Genomic DNA, 26,818 nt, shown 5'->3' with positions numbered 1-26,818 from the left:
ATGAGAAATAAAAATTGTCATTTGAAAAAATGGTAAATTTTAGAAAGCGTGGCAAAAAACCTATATAGGTGGAGTGGTGTCGCGCAAGGCAAGTCATATGAAAAAATTTAATATACCGAAATTATATGACGGTGGAGTGTTGTCTTGCCGGCATTGGGTATTTATAATGTGTGGTGCAAAAATAATGAAGTTTAATAGTGCATAAATATATTGATGCATGCACTTGATTAAATTAAGAGGTAGCATTTGAAAAACTAATTGAATTTTAGAAAGCGTGGCAAAAAACCTATATAGGTGGAGTGGTGTCGCGCAAGGCAAGTCATATGAAAAAATTTAACATACCGAAATTATATGACGGTGGAGTGTTGTCTTGCCGACATTGGGTATTTATAATGTGTGGTGCAAAAATAATGAAGTTTAATAGTGCATAAATATATTGATGCATGCACTTGATTATATTAAGAGGTAGCATTTAAAAAACTAATTGAATTTTAGAAAGCGTGGCAAAAAACCTTTACATGGTGAGCAGGGTGTGTTCATCTATTATATGTGTTCGACGCATATAATAATAAATGTTGTCAATGAAAATGAAAGTTATTCGTTATTTGTTGTCTTTGAACGCTTGGCTGCGGTAATAATATGCAATTGTTAGATAATAGTGGAATTGGCCAAGGTATATTGTTCTTCAATATATACTAAATAGGTTTCACATTATCGTTAATTTAGCAAGCATAAACTTTCATTAAAAATAGAACCACCAACAGGTTTATATATAATTGGTTGGTGGTTTAGTGTTACCTGGTTGGAAAATTGAATTACATATGTTTTTCGATTCTCCAATGCAAGGGCAGTGTGCACATGTATAGTATATTGGAAATTAAAATAATTAAACTTTAACACAATGTAAATATATTGTGGATAAAGGTTTTATTTAATATAATATTTATTAACACATATATACAAAATGTAGATAAATTATCAATTTGTAATCAAAATTAAATAAATTTTTATTCAATTTATTTTGAATTTAAATAATGTACGTGTGATGAATTTATATTAAGTAAGTGTAAATATAAAGATATTTTTGAACAAATTAATATGTATATATTTTGTATATATATATATTTATAAAAAAAATGTGTAAGTTTTTTTTATAACTAACGAACATGATTGCTATTTAAATTTAGCCATATTCGTTCTCTATATGCATGTCATATTTATTCAAAAATATTAATGAGTTGTCATGTCTATTACATATTTAAAAATATTTATATGTGTAAAAATATTTACACATAGAAATAACACATTATTCTGGTTGATCCTGCCAGTAGTTATATGCTTGTCTCAAAGATTAAGCCATGCATGTCTAAGTACACACGAAATAAAAGTGAAACCGCAAAAGGCTCATTATATCAGTTATGGTTCCTTAGATCGTTAACAGTTACTTGGATAACTGTGGTAATTCTAGAGCTAATACATGCAATTAAAACACGGACCTTTTGGAACGTGTGCTTTTATTAGGCTAAAACCAAGCGATCGCAAGATCGTTACACTGGTTGAACTCTAGATAACATGCAGATCGTATGGTCTTGTACCGACGACAGATCTTTCAAATGTCTGCCCTATCAACTTTTGATGGTAGTATCTAGGACTACCATGGTTGCAACGGGTAACGGGGAATCAGGGTTCGATTCCGGAGAGGGAGCCTGAGAAACGGCTACCACATCTAAGGAAGGCAGCAGGCGCGTAAATTACCCACTCCCAGCTCGGGGAGGTAGTGACGAAAAATAACAATACAGGACTCATATCCGAGGCCCTGTAATTGGAATGAGTACACTTTAAATCCTTTAACAAGGACCTATTGGAGGGCAAGTCTGGTGCCAGCAGCCGCGGTAATTCCAGCTCCAATAGCGTATATTAAAGTTGTTGCGGTTAAAACGTTCGTAGTTGAACTTGTGCTTCATACGGGTAGTGCAACTTACAATTGTAGTTAGTACTATACCTTTATGTATGTAAGCGTATTACCGGTGGAGTTCTTATATGTAATTAAATACTTGTATTTTTTTATATGTTCCTCCTATTTAAAAACCTGCATTAGTGCTCTTCATCGAGTGTTATTGTGGGCCGGTACAATTACTTTGAACAAATTAGAGTGCTTAAAGCAGGCTTCAAATGCCTGAATATTCTGTGCATGGGATAATGAAATAAGACCTCTGTTCTGCTTTCATTGGTTTTCAGATCAAGAGGTAATGATTAATAGAAGCAGTTTGGGGGCATTAGTATTACGACGCGAGAGGTGAAATTCTTGGACCGTCGTAAGACTAACTTAAGCGAAAGCATTTGCCAAAGATGTTTTCATTAATCAAGAACGAAAGTTAGAGGTTCGAAGGCGATCAGATACCGCCCTAGTTCTAACCATAAACGATGCCAGCTAGCAATTGGGTGTAGCTACTTTTATGGCTCTCTCAGTCGCTTCCCGGGAAACCAAAGCTTTTGGGCTCCGGGGGAAGTATGGTTGCAAAGCTGAAACTTAAAGGAATTGACGGAAGGGCACCACCAGGAGTGGAGCCTGCGGCTTAATTTGACTCAACACGGGAAAACTTACCAGGTCCGAACATAAGTGTGTAAGACAGATTGATAGCTCTTTCTCGAATCTATGGGTGGTGGTGCATGGCCGTTCTTAGTTCGTGGAGTGATTTGTCTGGTTAATTCCGATAACGAACGAGACTCAAATATATTAAATAGATATCTTCAGGATTATGGTGTTGAAGCTTATATAGCCTTCATTCATGGTGGCAGTAAAATGTTTATTGTGTTTGAATGTGTTTATATAAGTGGAGCCGTACCTGTTGGTTTGTCCCATTATAAGGACACTAGCTTCTTAAATGGACAAATTGCGTCTAGCAATAATGAGATTGAGCAATAACAGGTCTGTGATGCCCTTAGATGTCCTGGGCTGCACGCGCGCTACAATGAAAGTATCAACGTGTATTTCCTAGACCGAGAGGTCCGGGTAAACCGCTGAACCACTTTCATGCTTGGGATTGTGAACTGAAACTGTTCACATGAACTTGGAATTCCCAGTAAGTGTGAGTCATTAACTCGCATTGATTACGTCCCTGCCCTTTGTACACACCGCCCGTCGCTACTACCGATTGAATTATTTAGTGAGGTCTCCGGACGTGATCACTGTGACGCCTTGTGTGTTACGGTTGTTTCGCAAAAGTTGACCGAACTTGATTATTTAGAGGAAGTAAAAGTCGTAACAAGGTTTCCGTAGGTGAACCTGCGGAAGGATCATTATTGTATAATGCATCTAACCGTTAATAAAATAAAAATTTTTTTTCATTAATATATAGAAATATATTTTAACGAAAATAAAAGAAAAATTTTTAATTGTCAATAATAAAATAAATAATTTACTTTGCTCAAACATTTGAAATTGTGTTGTAATGTATAATTTATACAATAAAATTACTTTGTTATAAATTTTATTTGTCATATTCATATTGTATAAATGTATATTACACATTTTTATGTGTTTTGGGCAAGACAAATTATTAACTGCGTGTATATGTGCCATAATATACATGCGTTGCACAAATGTATTGTTCATTATTAACATGCGCATACATTGTATAAACGCAACAACCTAAAATATAATGTTGTACCTGTTTGTTCAGGTTAATGCTTTACATATATCGATTATAATACAATTAAATATATTTTATATAGTTGTCATATACCGTATTTTCATTGATTATGTAAAACTAAGACATTTCGCAACATTTTTTTAGGTATAAAAAAATTTATTGAAGGAATTGATATATGCCAGTAAAATGGTGTATTTTTAATTTCTTTCAATAAAAGAATATATGACGTAATGAAATAAACCAAAAATTTGTATTACTCTAAGCGGTGGATCACTCGGCTCATGGGTCGATGAAGAACGCAGCAAACTGTGCGTCATCGTGTGAACTGCAGGACACATGAACATCGACATTTTGAACGCATATCGCAGTCCATGCTGTTATGTACTTTAATTAATTTTAGAGTGCTGCTTGGACTACATATGGTTGAGGGTTGTAAGACTATGCTAAATAAGTTGTTTAAAATTTTTCGAAATTTTAAGCATATGGTATATTATTGGATAATATATATTGTAATGTTGCAAAACATTTACTCATAATATATTCATAATATTAAAATAAATAACGAAATATCTATACTTCTCTTGTTGTATATATTTGTATGAGAAAATTTGAAGAATTATATATTCTTTATTTTATTCAAATAATACTGAGGAATGTCTAGCATAAAGAATTTTTTTTTTTAACTAGAATTGCCTCTTATTTATGATGAGATAAAGAATAAAACATTTGTCAATATTATGGAACTTCAAAATTATAGTATATTTCAAATTGTTATTATAATCATCATGTTTTATAATAACTAATATATAAGTATAATTATACAACCTCAACTCATATGGGACTACCCCCTGAATTTAAGCATATTAATTAGGGGGAGGAAAAGAAACTAACAAGGATTTTCTTAGTAGCGGCGAGCGAAAAGAAATCAGTTCAGCACTAAGTCACTTTGTCTATATGGCAAATGTGAGATGCAGTGTATGGAACATCAATATTCTAGTATGAGAAATTAACGATTTAAGTCCTTCTTAAATGAGGCCATTTACCCATAGAGGGTGCCAGGCCCGTATAACGTTAATGATTATTAGATGGTGTTTCCAAAGAGTCGTGTTGCTTGATAGTGCAGCACTAAGTGGGTGGTAAACTCCATCTAAAACTAAATATAACCATGAGACCGATAGTAAACAAGTACCGTGAGGGAAAGTTGAAAAGAACTCTGAATAGAGAGTTAAATAGTACGTGAAACTGCTTAGAGGTTAAGCCCGATGAACCTGAATATCCATTATGGAAAATTCATCATTAAAATTGTAATATTTAAACAATATTATAATAATAGTGTGCATTTTTTCCATATAAGGACATTGTAATCTATTAGTATCAATTAATTTATCAAAAAATTTTAGTCAATTGCTTATTTAAATTAAAATGCTTGCATTTTAACATAAAATAAATGTCATAAATTTGATAAAGTGCTGATAGATTTATATGAATACAGTGCGTTAATTTTTCGGAATTATATAATGGCATGATTATCATTGATTTTTGTGTTTATTATATGCACTTGTATGATTAACAATGCGAAAGATTCAGGATACCTTCGGGACCCGTCTTGAAACACGGACCAAGGAGTCTAACATATGTGCAAGTTATTGGGATAAAAACCTAATAGCGTAATTAACTTGACTATTAATGGGATTAGTTTTTTAACTATTTATAGTTAATTAACACAATCCCGGGGCGTTCTATATAGTTATGTATGATAATATTTATATTATTTATGCCTCTAACTGGAACGTACCTTGAGCATATATGCTGTGACCCGAAAGATGGTGAACTATACTTGATCAGGTTGAAGTCAGGGGAAACCCTGATGGAAGACCGAAACAGTTCTGACGTGCAAATCGATTGTCAGAATTGAGTATAGGGGCGAAAGACCAATCGAACCATCTAGTAGCTGGTTCCTTCCGAAGTTTCCCTCAGGATAGCTGGTGCATTTAACTGTTGTATAAAATAATCTTATCTGGTAAAGCGAATGATTAGAGGCCTTAGGGTCGAAACGATCTTAACCTATTCTCAAACTTTAAATGGGTAAGAACCTTAACTTTCTTGATATGAAGTTTAAGGTTATGATATAATGTGCCCAGTGGGCCACTTTTGGTAAGCAGAACTGGCGCTGTGGGATGAACCAAACGTAATGTTACGGTGCCCAAATTAACAACTCATTCAGAAACCATGAAAGGCGTTGGTTGCTTAAAACAGCAGGACGGTGATCATGGAAGTCGAAATCCGCTAAGGAGTGTGTAACAACTCACCTGCCGAAGCAACTAGCCCTTAAAATGGATGGCGCTTAAGTTGTATACCTATACATTACCGCTAAAGTAGATGATTTATATTACTTGTAATATAAATTTTGAAACTTTAGTGAGTAGGAAGGTACAATGGTGTGCATAGAAGTGTTTGGCGTAAGCCTGCATGGAGCCGTCATTGGTACAGATCTTGGTGGTAGTAGCAAATAATCGAATGAGACCTTGGAGGACTGAAGTGGAGAAGGGTTTCGTGTGAACAGTGGTTGATCACGAGTTAGTCGGTCCTAAGTTCAAGGCGAAAGCCGAAAATTTTCAAGTAAAAAGTTGTCAATATTTAAAATTTTGGAAAATTAATACACTTGAATAATTTTGAACGAAAGGGAATACGGTTCCAATTCCGTAACCTGTTGAGTATCCGTTTGTTATTAAATATGGGCCTCGTGCTCATCCTGGCAACAGGAACGACCATAAAGAAGCCGTCGAGAGGTATCGGAAGAGTTTTCTTTTCTGTTTTATAGCCGTACTACCATGGAAGTCTTTCGCAGAGAGATATGGTAGATGGGCTAGAAGAGCATGACATATACTGTTGTGTCGATATTTTCTCCTCGGACCTTGAAAATTTATGGTGGGGACACGCAAACTTCTCAACAGGCCGTACCAATATCCGCAGCTGGTCTCCAAGGTGAAGAGTCTCTAGTCGATAGAATAATGTAGGTAAGGGAAGTCGGCAAATTAGATCCGTAACTTCGGGATAAGGATTGGCTCTGAAGATTGAGATAGTCGGGCTTGATTGGGAAACAATAACATGGTTTATGTGCTCGTTCTGGGTAAATAGAGTTTCTATCATTTATGGTAGTTTCTTGTTCCCCGGATAGTTTAGTTACGTAGCCAATTGTGGAACTTTCTTGCTAAAATTTTTAAGAATACTAATTGGGTAACCAATTAGTTCTTTTAAATTATAACGATTATCAATTAACAATCAATTCAGAACTGGCACGGACTTGGGGAATCCGACTGTCTAATTAAAACAAAGCATTGTGATGGCCCTAGCGGGTGTTGACACAATGTGATTTCTGCCCAGTGCTCTGAATGTCAAAGTGAAGAAATTCAAGTAAGCGCGGGTCAACGGCGGGAGTAACTATGACTCTCTTAAGGTAGCCAAATGCCTCGTCATCTAATTAGTGACGCGCATGAATGGATTAACGAGATTCCTACTGTCCCTATCTACTATCTAGCGAAACCACAGCCAAGGGAACGGGCTTGGAATAATTAGCGGGGAAAGAAGACCCTTTTGAGCTTGACTCTAATCTGGCAGTGTAAGGAGACATAAGAGGTGTAGAATAAGTGGGAGATATTAGATTTCGGTTTAGTATCGACAATGAAATACCACTACTCTTATTGTTTCCTTACTTACTTGATTAAATGGAACGTGTATCATTTCCTAGCCATTATACGGATATATTTATTATATCTTATGGTATTGGGTTTTGATGCAAGCTTCTTGATCAAAGTATCACGAGTTTGTTATATAATCGCAAACAAATTCTTTAATGAGAGAGTGCATTTATGTACTTTTGATTTAATAATTTGGTATAACTCCAATTACTCAGGTATGATCCAATTCAAGGACATTGCCAGGTAGGGAGTTTGACTGGGGCGGTACATCTCTCAAATAATAACGGAGGTGTCCCAAGGCCAGCTCAGTGCGGACAGAAACCACACATAGAGCAAAAGGGCAAATGCTGACTTGATCTCGGTGTTCAGTAAACACAGGGACAGCAAAAGCTCGGCCTATCGATCCTTTTGGTTTAAAGAGTTTTTAACAAGAGGTGTCAGAAAAGTTACCATAGGGATAACTGGCTTGTGGCGGCCAAGCGTTCATAGCGACGTCGCTTTTTGATCCTTCGATGTCGGCTCTTCCTATCATTGTGAAGCAAAATTCACCAAGCGTTGGATTGTTCACCCATGCAAGGGAACGTGAGCTGGGTTTAGACCGTCGTGAGACAGGTTAGTTTTACCCTACTAATGACAAAACGTTGTTGCGACAGCATTCCTGCGTAGTACGAGAGGAACCGCAGGTACGGACCAATGGCACAATACTTGTTCGAGCGAACAGTGGTATGACGCTACGTCCGTTGGATTATGCCTGAACGCCTCTAAGGTCGTATCCGTGCTGGACTGCAATGATAAATAAGGGGCAATTTGCATTGTATGGCTTCTAAACCATTAAAAGTTTGTTATTCATTTAATAGACGACAATGGATGTGATGCCAATGTTACGTATAACATAGTAAATTGGGAGGATCTTCGATCACCTGATGCCGCGCTAGTTATATATTAAAACATTATTTAATACAATGACAAAGCCTAGAATCAATTGTAAACGACTTTTATAACAGGCAAGGTGTTGTAAGTGGTTGAGCAGCTGCCATACTGCGATCCACTGAAGCTTATCCTTTGCTTGATGATTCGACAATTAAAAAAATCGATCAATAAACACACACATATTAATATGTAAAGATATATAAATATATATATATATTTACAGGGATGGTATGTATATGCTATGTATAATATATATGTCTATGGGCATAAAATATTATATATAATGTATAACATATGATATCTGTATTTTTATACATATATGATTTATGAAAAATTTCATTTGAAATGGTAGCCAAATGTCTCGTCATCATATTAGTGACGTATTTAAAAAGACTTAAATGTATGTATATATGAAATATATATAATAGAAATATATTATATATAATTTCATTGATTTATATAAAGTTTAAATAAAATAAAAATGGTAGCCAATTGTCTCGTCATCATATTAGTGACGTATATGAAAAGATTTAATGAGATTCTTACTGTGTCCGTAAGCTTCAATATAATATTACAACTTATAGCTTGTGATTGTAAATTTGTGAATGAAAATGTGTTGGAGAAACAATTTTGTATTAACAAAACTTAATTAAAAATGCATTAATCTGTGAAGTATATTAAAGAAATTTTGATTAACGGCGATACTCTAAATATGATTATATCGGTAGCCAATTGTCTCGTCATCATACTAGTGACGCATTTGATAAGATTTAATGAGGTTCTTACTGTGTCCGTAAGTTGTTTCGATGTAATATTATAACTTATAGCTTGTGTTAAAAAATTTGTGAATGGAAATGTGTTGGAGAAATAATTTTGTCTTAACACTTAATAAAAAAAAAAGAAATTCATTTCTGGAGTATATTAAAGAAATTTTGATAAACACGTATATATTTAAAATATGTATATATCGGTAGCCAATTGTCTCGTCATCATAATAGTGACGCATTTGAAAAGATTTATTGAGATTCTTACTGTGTCCCTAAGTTTCTACATAATATTATAGCTTGTGATTATAAATTTGTGCATGAAAATATGTTGAAGAAATAATTTTGGTGTGATTGAAACAATAAGATAATATATTATTTTCTGATATATTTGGATGGTGTTGGACGTGGATTATATGACAAATAAAAGTCAACTCTCATATATAAATTTCATATGACTAGTAAAATTTAACTATTATTTGTCATAATATTATGTCATATAACACAACAATTTCATATGACTACAAAATTCAAATTTATGACATAAAATTTCATATTCATGACATAAATTTCATATGACACGAAAATTCAAACATATAAATTTCATATGACTAAAAAAGTCAAAATATGACATAAAATTTCATATGACAAGAAAAATTCAACTCTCATATAACACATAAATTTCATATATACAAGAAAAGAGTCAAATTTTATATGACAAGTAAAATTTAACTATTATTTGTCATAACCATATTATATGACAATAATTAAACACATCTCATTTAAATAAAATTCAAATTAAAATACAAAAAAATCAATTTTCACATGACATAAAATTTCATATGACGCAAAAAATTCAAACAAAAAATTTCATATGACTACAAAAGTTCAATTTCTTAGGACATGTAAAATTCAACATTTATTTGTCATAACCATATAATATGACAAGAATTAAACAAATCTCATATAACATAAAATTTCATATATTACATGACATAAAATTTCATATGACTAGAAAAATTCAAACATAAAAATTTCATATGACTACAAAATAAAAGTCAAATTTCTCATGACATAAATATATATGACAAAATTCAACTTTCTTAAGTCACAATATTATATGACAAAACAAGTCAACTCTCATATGACTACAAATTTCTTATGACATGTAAAATTCAACTTTTTTGTCATATCAAGATTAAACAAATCTCATATAACATAAAATTTCATAAATACAAAAAAACAAATTTGACATAAGAATTTCATATGACACATTCAAACATATAAAATTTCATATGACTACAAAAAAAAGATCAAATTTCATATGACATAAAATTTCATATGACAAAAAATTCAACTCTCATATAACACATAAATTTCATATGACTACAAAGAAAAGAGTCAAATTTTATATGACAAGTAATATTTAACTATTATTTGTCATAACCATATTATATGACAATAATTAAACACATCTCATTTAAATAAAAATTCAAATTAAAATACAAAAAAAAAATCAATTTTCACATGACATAAAATTTCATATGACGCAAAAAATTCAAACAAAAAATTTCATATGACTACAAAAAAAAGTTAAATTTCTTAGGACATGTAAAATTCAACATTTATTTGTCATAACCATATAATATGACAAGAATTAAACAAATCTCATATAACATAAAAATTTCATATAAATAAAAAAGGCAAATTTCACATGACATAAAATTTCATATGACTAGAAAAATTCAAACATAAAAATTTCATATGACTACAAAATAAAAGTCAAATTTCTCATGACATAAAAATATCATATGACAAGAAAATTCAACTTTCTTAAGTCACAGCCATATTTTATGACAAAACAAAGTCAACTCCCAAATAATATAAAATTTCATATGACTACAAAAAAGTTAAATTTCTTATGACATGTAAAATTCAACATTTTTTGTCATAACCATATAATATGACAAGAATTAAACAAATCTCATATAACATAAAATTTCTTATAAATACAAAAAAAAGGCAAATTTCACAAGACATAAAATTTCATATGACACGAAAATTCAAACATATAAAATTTCATATGACTACAAAAAGTCAAATTTCATATGACAATAAAATTTCATATGACAAGAAAATTCAACTATCATATAACACATAAATTTCATATGACTACAAAGAAAAGAGTCAAATTTTATATGACAAGTAATATTTAACTATTATTTGTCATAACCATATTATATGACAATAATTAAACACATCTCATTTAAATAAAAATTCAAATTAAAATACAAAAAAAAAAAAATCAATTTTCACATGACATAAAAATTTCATATGACGCAAAAAATTCAAACAAAAAAATTTCATATGACTACAAAAAAAAGTTAAATTTCTTAGGACATGTAAAATTCAACATTTATTTGTCATAACCATATAATATGACAAGAATTAAACAAATCTCATATAACATAAAAATTTCATATAAATACAAAAAAAGGCAAATTTCACATGACATAAAATTTCATATGACTAGAAAATTCAAACATAAAAATTTCATATGACTACAAAATAAAAGTCAAATTTCTCATGACATAAAAATATCATATGACAAGAAAAATTCAACTTTCTTAAGTCACAGCCATATTTTATGACAAAACAAAGTCAACTCCCAAATAATATAAAAATTTCATATGACTACAAAATAAAGTTAAATTTCTTATGACATGTAAAATTCAACATTTATTTGTCATAACCATATAATATGACAAGAATTAAACAAATCTCATATAACATACAAATTTCTTATAAATACAAAAAAAGGCAAATTTCACAAGACATAAAAATTTCATATGACACGAACAATTCAAACATAAATATTTCATATGACTACAACAAAAAGAGACAAATTTCATATGACAAGTAAAATTCAACTTTCATTTTTTATAACCATATTATATGACAAAAATATAACAATTCTCAAATAACAATAAAAATTTCATATGACTACAAGAAAAAGTCAAATTTCATATGACATAAAAATTTTATATGACAAGAAAAATTCAACTTTCTTATGTCATAACCATATTATATGACAAATAAAATCAACTCCCATAAAATAAAAAAATTTCATATGACCACAAAAATAAATCATATTTGATATAAGTAAAATTATATTTTCATATGACAGACATTTAAATAAACAATATAATAGAGTACTTTCATATGACATAGACATTTTATAACAGTACATTTATGTATGAAAACAGATCGTCCTTTGAAAAAATGGTAAATTTTAGAAAGCGTGGCAAAAACCTATATAGGTGGAGTGGTGTCGCGCAAGGCAAGTCATATGAAAAATTTAACATACCGAAATTATATGACGGTGGAGTGTTGTCTTGCCGGCATTGATATTTATAATATGTGGTGCAAAAATAATGAAGTTTTACAGTGCATTATTATATAAATATATGCATAGGTATGAAATAAAAATTGTCATTTGAAAAAATGGTAAATTTTAGAAAGCGTGGCAAAAAACCTATATAGGTGGAGTGGTGTCGCGCAAGGCAAGTCATATGAAAAATTTAACATACCGAAATTATATGACGGTGGTGTTGTCTTGCCGGCATTGGGTATTTATAATGTGGTGCAAATAATGAAGTTTAATAGTGCATAAATATATTGATGCATGCACTTGATTAAATTAAGAGGTAGCATTTGAAAAACTAATTGAATTTTAGAAAGCGTGGCAAAAAAACATATAGGTGGAGTGGTGTCGCGCAAGGCAAGTCATATGAAAAATTTAACATACCGAAATTATATGACGGTGGAGTGTTGTCTTGCCGGCATTGGATATTTATAATATGTGGTGCAAAAATAATGAAGTTTTACAGTGCATTATTATATAAATATATGCATAGGTATGAGAAATAAAATTGTCATTTGAAAAAATGGTAAATTTTAGAAAGCGTGGCAAAAAACCATATAGGTGGAGTGGTGTCGCGCAAGGCAAGTCATATGAAAAAATTTAATATACCGAAATTATATGACGGTGGAGTGTTGTCTTGCCGGCATTGGGTATTTATAATGTGGTGCAAAAATAATGAAGTTTAATAGTGCATAAATATATTGATGCATGCACTTGATTAAATTAAGAGGTAGCATTTGAAAAACTAATTGAATTTTAGAAAGCGTGGCAAAAAACCTATATAGGTGGAGTGGTGTCGCGCAAGGCAAGTCATATGAAAAAATTTAACATACCGAAATTATATGACGGTGGAGTGTTGTCTTGCCGACATTGGGTATTTATAATGTGTGGTGCAAAAATAATGAAGTTTAATAGTGCATAAATATATTGATGCATGCACTTGATTATATTAAGAGGTAGCATTTAAAAAACTAATTGAATTTTAGAAAGCGTGGCAAAAAACCTTTACATGGTGAGCAGGGTGTGTTCATCTATTATATGTTCGACGCATATAATAATAAATGTTGTCAATGAAAATGAAAGTTATTCGTTATTTGTTGTCTTGAACGCTAGGCTGCGGTAGTAATATGCAATTGTTAGATAATAGTGGAATTGGCCAGGGTATATTGTTCTTCAATATATACTAAATAGGTTTCACATTATCGTTAATTTAGCAAGCATAAACTTTCATTAAAAATAGAACCACCAACAGGTTTATATATAATTGGTTGGTGGTTTAGTGTTACCTGGTTGGAAAATTGAATTACATATGTTTTTCGATTCTCCAATGCAAGGGCAGTGTGCACATGTATAGTATATTGGAAATTAAAATAATTAAACTTTAACACAATGTAAATATATTGTGGATAAAGGTTTTATTTAATATAATATTTATTAACACATATATACAAAATGTAGATAAATTATCAATTTGTAATCAAAATTAAATAAATTTTTATTCAATTTATTTTGAATTTAAATAATGTACGTGTGATGAATTTATATTAAGTAAGTGTAAATATAAAGATATTTTTGAACAAATTAATATGTATATATTTTGTATATATATATATTTATAAAAAAAATGTGTAAGTTTTTTTTATAACTAACGAACATGATTGCTATTTAAATTTAGCCATATTCGTTCTCTATATGCATGTCATATTTATTCAAAAATATTAATGAGTTGTCATGTCTATTACATATTTAAAAATATTTATATGTGTAAAAATATTTACACATAGAAATAACACATTATTCTGGTTGATCCTGCCAGTAGTTATATGCTTGTCTCAAAGATTAAGCCATGCATGTCTAAGTACACACGAAATAAAAGTGAAACCGCAAAAGGCTCATTATATCAGTTATGGTTCCTTAGATCGTTAACAGTTACTTGGATAACTGTGGTAATTCTAGAGCTAATACATGCAATTAAAACACGGACCTTTTGGAACGTGTGCTTTTATTAGGCTAAAACCAAGCGATCGCAAGATCGTTACACTGGTTGAACTCTAGATAACATGCAGATCGTATGGTCTTGTACCGACGACAGATCTTTCAAATGTCTGCCCTATCAACTTTTGATGGTAGTATCTAGGACTACCATGGTTGCAACGGGTAACGGGGAATCAGGGTTCGATTCCGGAGAGGGAGCCTGAGAAACGGCTACCACATCTAAGGAAGGCAGCAGGCGCGTAAATTACCCACTCCCAGCTCGGGGAGGTAGTGACGAAAAATAACAATACAGGACTCATATCCGAGGCCCTGTAATTGGAATGAGTACACTTTAAATCCTTTAACAAGGACCTATTGGAGGGCAAGTCTGGTGCCAGCAGCCGCGGTAATTCCAGCTCCAATAGCGTATATTAAAGTTGTTGCGGTTAAAACGTTCGTAGTTGAACTTGTGCTTCATACGGGTAGTGCAACTTACAATTGTAGTTAGTACTATACCTTTATGTATGTAAGCGTATTACCGGTGGAGTTCTTATATGTAATTAAATACTTGTATTTTTTTATATGTTCCTCCTATTTAAAAACCTGCATTAGTGCTCTTCATCGAGTGTTATTGTGGGCCGGTACAATTACTTTGAACAAATTAGAGTGCTTAAAGCAGGCTTCAAATGCCTGAATATTCTGTGCATGGGATAATGAAATAAGACCTCTGTTCTGCTTTCATTGGTTTTCAGATCAAGAGGTAATGATTAATAGAAGCAGTTTGGGGGCATTAGTATTACGACGCGAGAGGTGAAATTCTTGGACCGTCGTAAGACTAACTTAAGCGAAAGCATTTGCCAAAGATGTTTTCATTAATCAAGAACGAAAGTTAGAGGTTCGAAGGCGATCAGATACCGCCCTAGTTCTAACCATAAACGATGCCAGCTAGCAATTGGGTGTAGCTACTTTTATGGCTCTCTCAGTCGCTTCCCGGGAAACCAAAGCTTTTGGGCTCCGGGGGAAGTATGGTTGCAAAGCTGAAACTTAAAGGAATTGACGGAAGGGCACCACCAGGAGTGGAGCCTGCGGCTTAATTTGACTCAACACGGGAAAACTTACCAGGTCCGAACATAAGTGTGTAAGACAGATTGATAGCTCTTTCTCGAATCTATGGGTGGTGGTGCATGGCCGTTCTTAGTTCGTGGAGTGATTTGTCTGGTTAATTCCGATAACGAACGAGACTCAAATATATTAAATAGATATCTTCAGGATTATGGTGTTGAAGCTTATATAGCCTTCATTCATGGTGGCAGTAAAATGTTTATTGTGTTTGAATGTGTTTATATAAGTGGAGCGTACCTGTTGGTTTGTCCCATTATAAGGACACTAGCTTTTAAATGGACAAATTGCGTCTAGCAATAATGAGATTGAGCAATAACAGGTCTGTGATGCCCTTAGATGTCCTGGGCTGCACGCGCTACAATGAAAGTATCAACGTGTATTTCCTAGACCGAGAGGTCCGGTAAACCGCTGAACCACTTTCATGCTTGGGATTGTGAACTGAAACTGTTCACATGAACTTGGAATTCCCAGTAAGTGTGAGTCATTAACTCGCATTGATTACGTCCCTGCCCTTTGTACACACCGCCCGTCGCTACTACCGATTGAATTATTTAGTGAGGTCTCCGGACGTGATCACTGTGACGCCTTGTGTGTTACGGTTGTTTCGCAAAAGTTGACCGAACTTGATTATTTAGAGGAAGTAAAGTCGTAACAAGGTTTCCGTAGGTGAACCTGCGGAAGGATCATTATTGTATAATGCATCTAACCGTTAATAAAATAAAAATTTTTTTTCATTAATATATAGAAATATATTTTAACGAAAATAAAAGAAAAAATTTTTAATTGTCAATAATAAAATAAATAATTTACTTTGCTCAAACATTTGAAATTGTGTTGTAATGTATAATTTATACAATAAAATTACTTTGTTATAAATTTTATTTGTCATATTCATATTGTATAAATGTATATTACACATTTTATGTGTTTTGGGCAAGACAAATTATTAACTGCGTGTATATGTGCCATAATATACATGCGTTGCACAAATGTATTGTTCATTATTAACATGCGCATACATTGTATAAACGCAACAACCTAAAATATAATGTTGTACCTGTTTGTTCAGGTTAATGCTTTACATATATCGATTATAATACAATTAAATATATTTTATATAGTTGTCATATACCGTATTTTCATTGATTATGTAAAACTAAGACATTTCAACATTTTTTAGGTATAAAAAAATTTATTGAAGGAATTGATATATGCCAGTAAAATGGTGTATTTTTAATTTCTTTCAATAAAAGAATATATGACGTAATGAAATAAACCAAAATTTGTATTACTCTAAGCGGTGGATCACTCGGCTCATGGGTCGATGAAGAACGCAGCAAACTGTGCGTCATCGTGTGAACTGCAGGACACATGAACATCGACATTTTGAACGCATATCGCAGTCCATGCTGTTATGTACTTTAATTAATTTTAGAGTGCTGCTTGGACTACATATGGTTGAGGGTTGTAAGACTATGCTAAATAAGTTGTTTAAAATTTTTCGAAATTTTAAGCATATGGTATATTATTGGATAATATATAATGTAATGTTGCAAAACATTTACTCATAATATATTCATAATATTAAAATAAATAACGAAATATCTATACTTCTCTTGTTGTATGTATTTGTATGAGAAAATTTGAAGAATTATATATTCTTTATTTTATTCAAATAATACTGAGGAATGTCTAGCATAAAGATTTTTTTTTAACTAGAATTGCCTCTTATTTATGATGTGATAAAGAACAAAAAATTTGTCAATATTATGGAACTTCAAAATTATAGTATATTTCAAATTGTTATTATAATCATCATGTTTTATAATAACTAATATATAAGTATAATTATACAACCTCAACTCATATGGGACTACCCCCTGAATTTAAGCATATTAATTAGGGGAGGAAAAGAAACTAACAAGGATTTTCTTAGTAGCGGCGAGCGAAAAGAAATCAGTTCAGCACTAAGTCACTTTGTCTATATGGCAAATGTGAGATGCAGTGTATGGAACATCAATATTCTAGTATGAGAAATTAACGATTTAAGTCCTTCTTAAATGAGGCCATTTACCCATAGAGGGTGCCAGGCCCGTATAACGTTAATGATTATTAGATGGTGTTTCCAAAGAGTCGTGTTGCTTGATAGTGCAGCACTAAGTGGGTGGTAAACTCCATCTAAAACTAAATATAACCATGAGACCGATAGTAAACAAGTACCGTGAGGGAAAGTTGAAAAGAACTCTGAATAGAGAGTTAAATAGTACGTGAAACTGCTTAGAGGTTAAGCCCGATGAACCTGAATATCCATTATGGAAAATTCATCATTAAAATTGTAATATTTAAACAATATTATAATAATAGTGTGCATTTTTTCCATATAAGGACATTGTAATCTATTAGTATCAATTAATTTATCAAAAAAATTTTAGTCAATTGCTTATTTAAATTAAAATGCTTGCATTTTAACATAAAATAAATGTCATAAATTTGATAAAGTGCTGATAGATTTATATGAATACAGTGCGTTAATTTTTCGGAATTATATAATGGCATGATTATCATTGATTTTTGTGTTTATTATATGCACTTGTATGATTAACAATGCGAAAGATTCAGGATACCTTCGGGACCCGTCTTGAAACACGGACCAAGGAGTCTAACATATGTGCAAGTTATTGGGATAAAAACCTAATAGCGTAATTAACTTGACTATTAATGGGATTAGTTTTTTAACTATTTATAGTTAATTAACACAATCCCGGGGCGTTCTATATAGTTATGTATGATAATATTTATATTATTTATGCCTCTAACTGGAACGTACCTTGAGCATATATGCTGTGACCCGAAAGATGGTGAACTATACTTGATCAGGTTGAAGTCAGGGGAAACCCTGATGGAAGACCGAAACAGTTCTGACGTGCAAATCGATTGTCAGAATTGAGTATAGGGGCGAAAGACCAATCGAACCATCTAGTAGCTGGTTCCTTCCGAAGTTTCCCTCAGGATAGCTGGTGCATTTAACTGTTGTATAAAATAATCTTATCTGGTAAAGCGAATGATTAGAGGCCTTAGGGTCGAAACGATCTTAACCTATTCTCAAACTTTAAATGGGTAAGAACCTTAACTTTCTTGATATGAAGTTTAAGGTTATGATATAATGTGCCCAGTGGGCCACTTTTGGTAAGCAGAACTGGCGCTGTGGGATGAACCAAACGTAATGTTACGGTGCCCAAATTAACAACTCATTCAGAAACCATGAAAGGCGTTGGTTGCTTAAAACAGCAGGACGGTGATCATGGAAGTCGAAATCCGCTAAGGAGTGTGTAACAACTCACCTGCCGAAGCAACTAGCCCTTAAAATGGATGGCGCTTAAGTTGTATACCTATACATTACCGCTAAAGTAGATGATTTATATTACTTGTAATATAAATTTTGAAACTTTAGTGAGTAGGAAGGTACAATGGTGTGCATAGAAGTGTTTGGCGTAAGCCTGCATGGAGCCGTCATTGGTACAGATCTTGGTGGTAGTAGCAAATAATCGAATGAGACCTTGGAGGACTGAAGTGGAGAAGGGTTTCGTGTGAACAGTGGTTGATCACGAGTTAGTCGGTCCTAAGTTCAAGGCGAAAGCCGAAAATTTTCAAGTAAAAAGTTGTCAATATTTAAAATTTTGGAAAATTAATACACTTGAATAATTTTGAACGAAAGGGAATACGGTTCCAATTCCGTAACCTGTTGAGTATCCGTTTGTTATTAAATATGGGCCTCGTGCTCATCCTGGCAACAGGAACGACCATAAAGAAGCCGTCGAGAGGTATCGGAAGAGTTTTCTTTTCTGTTTTATAGCCGTACTACCATGGAAGTCTTTCGCAGAGATATGGTAGATGGGCTAGAAGAGCATGACATATACTGTTGTGTCGATATTTTCTCCTCGGACCTTGAAAATTTATGGTGGGGACACGCAAACTTCTCAACAGGCCGTACCAATATCCGCAGCTGGTCTCCAAGGTGAAGAGTCTCTAGTCGATAGAATAATGTAGGTAAGGGAAGTCGGCAAATTAGATCCGTAACTTCGGGATAAGGATTGGCTCTGAAGATTGAGATAGTCGGGCTTGATTGGGAAACAATAACATGGTTTATGTGCTCGTTCTGGGTAAATAGAGTTTCTATCATTTATGGTAGTTTCTTGTTCCCCGGATAGTTTAGTTACGTAGCCAATTGTGGAACTTTCTTGCTAAAATTTTTAAGAATACTAATTGGGTAACCAATTAGTTCTTTTAAATTATAACGATTATCAATTAACAATCAATTCAGAACTGGCACGGACTTGGGGAATCCGACTGTCTAATTAAAACAAAGCATTGTGATGGCCCTAGCGGGTGTTGACACAATGTGATTTCTGCCCAGTGCTCTGAATGTCAAAGTGAAGAAATTCAAGTAAGCGCGGGTCAACGGCGGGAGTAACTATGACTCTCTTAAGGTAGCCAAATGCCTCGTCATCTAATTAGTGACGCGCATGAATGGATTAACGAGATTCCTACTGTCCCTATCTACTATCTAGCGAAACCACAGCCAAGGGAACGGGCTTGGAATAATTAGCGGGGAAAGAAGACCCTTTTGAGCTTGACTCTAATCTGGCAGTGTAAGGAGACATAAGAGGTGTAGAATAAGTGGGAGATATTAGATTTCGGTTTAGTATCGACAATGAAATACCACTACTCTTATTGTTTCCTTACTTACTTGATTAAATGGAACGTGTATCATTTCCTAGCCATTATACGGATATATTTATTATATCTTATGGTATTGGGTTTTGATGCAAGCTTCTTGATCAAAGTATCACGAGTTTGTTATATAATCGCAAACAAATTCTTTAATGAGAGAGTGCATTTATGTACTTTTGATTTAATAATTTGGTATAACTCCAATTACTCAGGTATGATCCAATTCAAGGACATTGCCAGGTAGGGAGTTTGACTGGGGCGGTACATCTCTCAAATAATAACGGAGGTGTCCCAAGGCCAGCTCAGTGCGGACAGAAACCACACATAGAGCAAAAGGGCAAATGCTGACTTGATCTCGGTGTTCAGTAAACACAGGGACAGCAAAAGCTCGGCCTATCGATCCTTTTGGTTTAAAGAGTTTTTAACAAGAGGTGTCAGAAAAGTTACCATAGGGATAACTGGCTTGTGGCGGCCAAGCGTTCATAGCGACGTCGCTTTTTTGATCCTTCGATGTCGGCTCTTCCTATCATTGTGAAGCAAAATTCACCAAGCGTTGGATTGTTCACCCATGCAAGGGAACGTGAGCTGGGTTTAGACCGTCGTGAGACAGGTTAGTTTTACCCTACTAATGACAAAACGTTGTTGCGACAGCATTCCTGCGTAGTACGAGAGGAACCGCAGGTACGGACCAATGGCACAATACTTGTTCGAGCGAACAGTGGTATGACGCTACGTCCGTTGGATTATGCCTGAACGCCTCTAAGGTCGTATCCGTGCTGGACTGCAATGATAAATAAGGGGCAATTTGCATTGTATGGCTTCTAAACCATTAAAAGTTTGTTATTCATTTAATAGACGACAATGGATGTGATGCCAATGTTACGTATAACATAGTAAATTGGGAGGATCTTCGATCACCTGATGCCGCGCTAGTTATATATTAAAACATTATTTAATACAATGACAAAGCCTAGAATCAATTGTAAACGACTTTATAACAGGCAAGGTGTTGTAAGTGGTTGAGCAGCTGCCATACTGCGATCCACTGAAGCTTATCCTTTGCTTGATGATTCGACAATTAAAAAATCGATCAATAAACACACATATTAATATGTAAAGATATATAAATATATATATATATTTACAGGGATGGTATGTATATGCTATGTATAATATATATGTCTATGGGCATAAAATATTATATATAATGTATAACATATGATATCTGTATTTTTATACATATATGATTTATGAAAATTTCATTTGAAATGGTAGCCAAATGTCTCGTCATCATATTAGTGACGTATTTAAAAGACTTAAATGTATGTATATATGAAATATATATAATAGAAATATATTATATATAATTTCATTGATTTATATAAAGTTTAAATAAAATAAAAATGGTAGCCAATTGTCTCGTCATCATATTAGTGACGTATATGAAAAGATTTAATGAGATTCTTACTGTGTCCGTAAGCTTCAATATAATATTACAACTTATAGCTTGTGATTGTAAATTTGTGAATGAAAATGTGTTGGAGAAACAATTTTGTATTAACAAAACTTAATTAAAAATGCATTAATCTGTGAAGTATATTAAAGAAATTTTGATTAACGGCGATACTCTAAATATGATTATATCGGTAGCCAATTGTCTCGTCATCATACTAGTGACGCATTTGATAAGATTTAATGAGGTTCTTACTGTGTCCGTAAGTTGTTTCGATGTAATATTATAACTTATAGCTTGTGTTAAAAAATTTGTGAATGGAAATGTGTTGGAGAAATAATTTTGTCTTAACACTTAATAAAAAAAAAAGAAATTCATTTCTGGAGTATATTAAAGAAATTTTGATAAACACGTATATATTTAAAATATGTATATATCGGTAGCCAATTGTCTCGTCATCATAATAGTGACGCATTTGAAAAGATTTATTGAGATTCTTACTGTGTCCCTAAGTTTCTACATAATATTATAGCTTGTGATTATAAATTTGTGCATGAAAATATGTTGAAGAAATAATTTTGGTGTGATTGAAACAATAAGATAATATATTATTTTCTGATGTATATTAAAATATGTTTATATTGGTAGCCAACTGTCTTGTCATCAAAATAGTGACGCATTTGAAAAGATTTAACGAGATTCTCTTACTGTGCCCCGTAAGCCTCTCTATTATATTATAATATTATAGCTTGTGATTATAATTTGTTCATGAAAATATGAACATATTTTGATAAACGTCGGTATTTAAAGTATGACAAAGGAATTTCAAAATAAATTTAACTTTCACTTAAAAAAAAAGTAAAGTGACTAGAAAATTCAACTTTCCTATGTCATAACCATACTATATGACAAAAAAACAAAGTCAACTCTCATATAACACATAAATTTCATACGACAAGTAAAATTTAACTTTATTATGTCACAACCATATTAACACAACAATTTCATATGACTACAAAATAAAGTCAAATTTCACATGACATAAAAATTTCATATTCACATGACATAAGAATTTTATATGACACGAAAAATTCAAACATATAAAATTTCATATGACTACAAAAAAAAAGTCAAATTTCTCATGACAAGAAAAATTCAACTTTTATTTAGTCAAAACCATATTATATGACAAATAAAAAGTCAACTCTCATATAACACATAAATTTCATATGACTAGTAAAATTTAACTATTATTTGTCATAGCCATATTATACGACAAAAATTAAACAAATCTCATATAACACAACAATTTCATATGACTACAAAATAAAGTCAAATTTCACATGACATAAAATTTCATATTCACATGACATAAGAATTTCATATGACACGAAAATTCAAACATATAAATTTCATATGACTAAAAAAGTCAAATTTCATATGACATAAAAATTTCATATGACAAGAAAAATTCAACTCTCATATAACACATAAATTTCATATGACTACAAAGAAAAGAGTCAAATTTTATATGACAAGTAAAATTTAACTATTATTTGTCATAACCATATTATATGACAATAATTAAACACATCTCATTTAAATAAAAATTCAAATTAAAATACAAAGAAAAAAAAATCAATTTTCACATGACATAAAAATTTCATATGACGCAAAAAATTCAAACAAAAAAATTTCATATGACTACAAAAAAAAGTTCAATTTCTTAGGACATGTAAAATTCAACATTTATTTGTCATAACCATATAATATGACAAGAATTAAACAAATCTCATATAACATAAAAATTTCATATAAATACAAAAAAAAGGCAATTTCACATGACATAAAATTTCATATGACTAGAAAAATTCAAACATAAAAATTTCATATGACTACAAAATAAAAGTCAAATTTCTCATGACATAAAAATATCATATGACAAGAAAAATTCAACTTTCTTAAGTCACAATATATTTTATGACAAAACAAAGTCAACTCCCAAATAATATAAAAATTTCATATGACTACAAAAAAGTTAAATTTCTTATGACATGTAAATTCAACATTTTTTGTCATAACCATATAATATGACAAGAATTAAACAAATCTCATATAACATAAAATTTCTTATAAATACAAAAAAAAAAAATTTCACAAGACATAAGAATTTCATATGACACGAAAATTCAAACATATAAAATTTCATATGACTACAAAAAAAGTCAAATTTCATATGACATAAAAATTTCATATGACATAAAAATTTCATATGACAAGAAAAATTCAACTATCATATAACACATAAATTTCATATGACTACAAAGAAAAGAGTCAAATTTTATATGACAAGTAATATTTAACTATTATTTGTCATAACCATATTATATGACAATAATTAAACACATCTCATTTAAATAAAAATTCAAATTAAAATACAAAAAAAAAAATCAATTTCACATGACATAAAAATTTCATATGACGCAAAAAATTCAAACAAAAAAATTTCATATGACTACAAAAAAAAGTTCAATTTCTTAGGACATGTAAAATTCAACATTTATTTGTCATAACCATATAATATGACAAGAATTAAACAAATCTCATATAACATAAAAATTTCATATAAATACAAAAAAAAGGCAAATTTCACATGACATAAAATTTCATATGACTAGAAAAATTCAAACATAAAATTTCATATGACTACAAAATAAAAGTCAAATTTCTCATGACATAAAAATATCATATGACAAGAAAAATTCAACTTTCTTAAGTCACAGCCATATTTTATGACAAAACAAAGTCAACTCCCAAATAATATAAAAATTTCATATGACTACAAAATAAAGTTAAATTTCTTATGACATGTAAAATTCAACATTTATTTGTCATAACCATATAATATGACAAGAATTAAACAAATCTCATATAACATACAAATTTCTTATAAATACAAAAAAAGGCAAATTTCACAAGACATAAAAATTTCATATGACACGAACAATTCAAACATAAATATTTCATATGACTACAACAAAAAGAGACAAATTTCATATGACAAGTAAAATTCATATGACAAGAAAAATTCAACTCTCATATAACACATAAATTTCATATGACTACAAAGAAAAGAGTCAAATTTTATATGACAAGTAATATTTAACTATTATTTGTCATAACCATATTATATGACAATAATTAAACACATCTCATTTAAATAAAAATTCAAATTAAAATACAAAAAAAAAAAATCAATTTTACATGACATAAAAATTTCATATGACGCAAAAAATTCAAACAAAAAATTTCATATGACTACAAAAAAAGTTAAATTTCTTAGGACATGTAAAATTCAACATTTATTTGTCATAACCATATAATATGACAAGAATTAAACAAATCTCATAAAACATAAAAATTTCATATAAATACAAAAAAAGGCAAATTTCACATGACATAAAATTTCATATGACTAGAAAAATTCAAACATAAAAATTTCATATGACTACAAAATAAAAGTCAAATTTCTCATGACATAAAATATCATATGACAAGAAAAATTCAACTTTCTTAAGTCACAGCCATATTTTATGACAAAACAAAGTCAACTCCCAAATAATATAAAAATTTCATATGACTACAAAAAAAAGTTAAATTTCTTATGACATGTAAAATTCAACATTTTTTTGTCATAACCATATAATATGACAAGAATTAAACAAATCTCATATAACATAAAAATTTCTTATAAATACAAAAAAAAGGCAAATTTCACAAGACATAAGAATTTCATATGACACGAAAAATTCAAACATATAAAATTTCATATGACTACAAAAAAAAGTCAAATTTCATATGACATAAAAATTTCATATGACAAGAAAAATTCAACTATCATATAACACATAAATTTCATATGACTACAAAGAAAAGAGTCAAATTTTATATGACAAGTAATATTTAACTATTATTTGTCATAACCATATTATATGACAATAATTAAACACATCTCATTTAAATAAAAATTCAAATTAAAATACAAAAAAAAAAAATCAATTTTCACATGACATAAAAATTTCATATGACGCAAAAAATTCAAACAAAAAAATTTCATATGACTACAAAAAAAGTTAAATTTCTTAGGACATGTAAATTCAACATTTATTTGTCATAACCATATAATATGACAAGAATTAAACAAATCTCATATAACATAAAATTTCATATAAATACAAAAAAAGGCAAATTTCACATGACATAAAAATTTCATATGACTAGAAAAATTCAAACATAAAAATTTCATATGACTACAAAATAAAGTCAAATTTCTCATGACATAAAAATATCATATGACAAGAAAAATTCAACTTTCTTAAGTCACAGCCATATTTTATGACAAAACAAAGTCAACTCCCAAATAATATAAAAAATTTCATATGACTACAAAATAAAGTTAAATTTCTTATGACATGTAAAATTCAACATTTATTTGTCATAACCATATAATATGACAAGAATTAAACAAATCTCATATAACATACAAATTTCTTATAAAACACAAAAAAAGGCAAATTTCACAAGACATAAAAATTTCATATGACACGAACAATTCAAACATAAATATTTCATATGACTACAACAAAAAGAGACAAATTTCATATGACAAGTAAAATTCATATGACAAGAAAAATTCAACTCTCATATAACACATAAATTTCATATGACTACAAAGAAAAGAGTCAAATTTTATATGACAAGTAAAATTTAACTATTATTTGTCATAACCATATTATATGACAATAATTAAACACATCTCATTTAAATAAAATTCAAATTAAAATACAAAAAAAAAAATCAATTTTCACATGACATAAAAATTTCATATGACGCAAAAATTCAAACAAAAATTTCATATGACTACAAAAAAGTTAAATTTCTTAGGACATGTAAAATTCAACATTTATTTGTCATAACCATATAATATGACAAGAATTAAACAAATCTCATATAACATAAAAATTTCATATAAATACAAAAAAAGGCAAATTTCACATGACATAAAAATT

At 30.8% G+C, this 26,818-nt stretch overlaps 6 non-coding genes across 6 annotated transcripts; all 6 read left to right on the top strand.

The window, feature by feature from the left end:
- The first annotated feature begins 1,308 nt into the window (after nucleotides 1–1,308).
- On the top strand, nucleotides 1,309–3,303 carry LOC117789378. Its single transcript, XR_004617884.1, has one exon. It is a non-coding gene; the product is annotated as a small subunit ribosomal RNA (ribosomal RNA).
- Nucleotides 3,304–3,907: 604 nt separating this feature from the next.
- LOC117789369 lies at nucleotides 3,908–4,086 on the top strand. Its single transcript, XR_004617878.1, has one exon. It is a non-coding gene; the product is annotated as a 5.8S ribosomal RNA (ribosomal RNA).
- Nucleotides 4,087–4,474: 388 nt separating this feature from the next.
- LOC117789389 lies at nucleotides 4,475–8,429 on the top strand. The gene has a single exon (XR_004617896.1). It is a non-coding gene; the product is annotated as a large subunit ribosomal RNA (ribosomal RNA).
- A 5,836-nt stretch (nucleotides 8,430–14,265) lies between these two features.
- Nucleotides 14,266–16,254, top strand: LOC117789383. Its single transcript, XR_004617890.1, has one exon. It is a non-coding gene; the product is annotated as a small subunit ribosomal RNA (ribosomal RNA).
- Nucleotides 16,255–16,854: 600 nt separating this feature from the next.
- LOC117789368 lies at nucleotides 16,855–17,033 on the top strand. The gene has a single exon (XR_004617877.1). It is a non-coding gene; the product is annotated as a 5.8S ribosomal RNA (ribosomal RNA).
- A 385-nt stretch (nucleotides 17,034–17,418) lies between these two features.
- Nucleotides 17,419–21,371, top strand: LOC117789395. Its single transcript, XR_004617901.1, has one exon. It is a non-coding gene; the product is annotated as a large subunit ribosomal RNA (ribosomal RNA).
- The last annotated feature ends 5,447 nt before the right edge of the window (nucleotides 21,372–26,818 follow it).

The sequence above is a fragment of the Drosophila innubila genome (assembly GCF_004354385.1).
Source record: "Drosophila innubila isolate TH190305 chromosome 3L unlocalized genomic scaffold, UK_Dinn_1.0 7_D_3L, whole genome shotgun sequence".
Classification (NCBI taxonomy): Eukaryota; Metazoa; Arthropoda; class Insecta; order Diptera; family Drosophilidae; genus Drosophila; species Drosophila innubila.
Note: the sequence above shows the minus strand (reverse complement) of the source record. Positions and strands in the feature narration are given on the sequence as shown.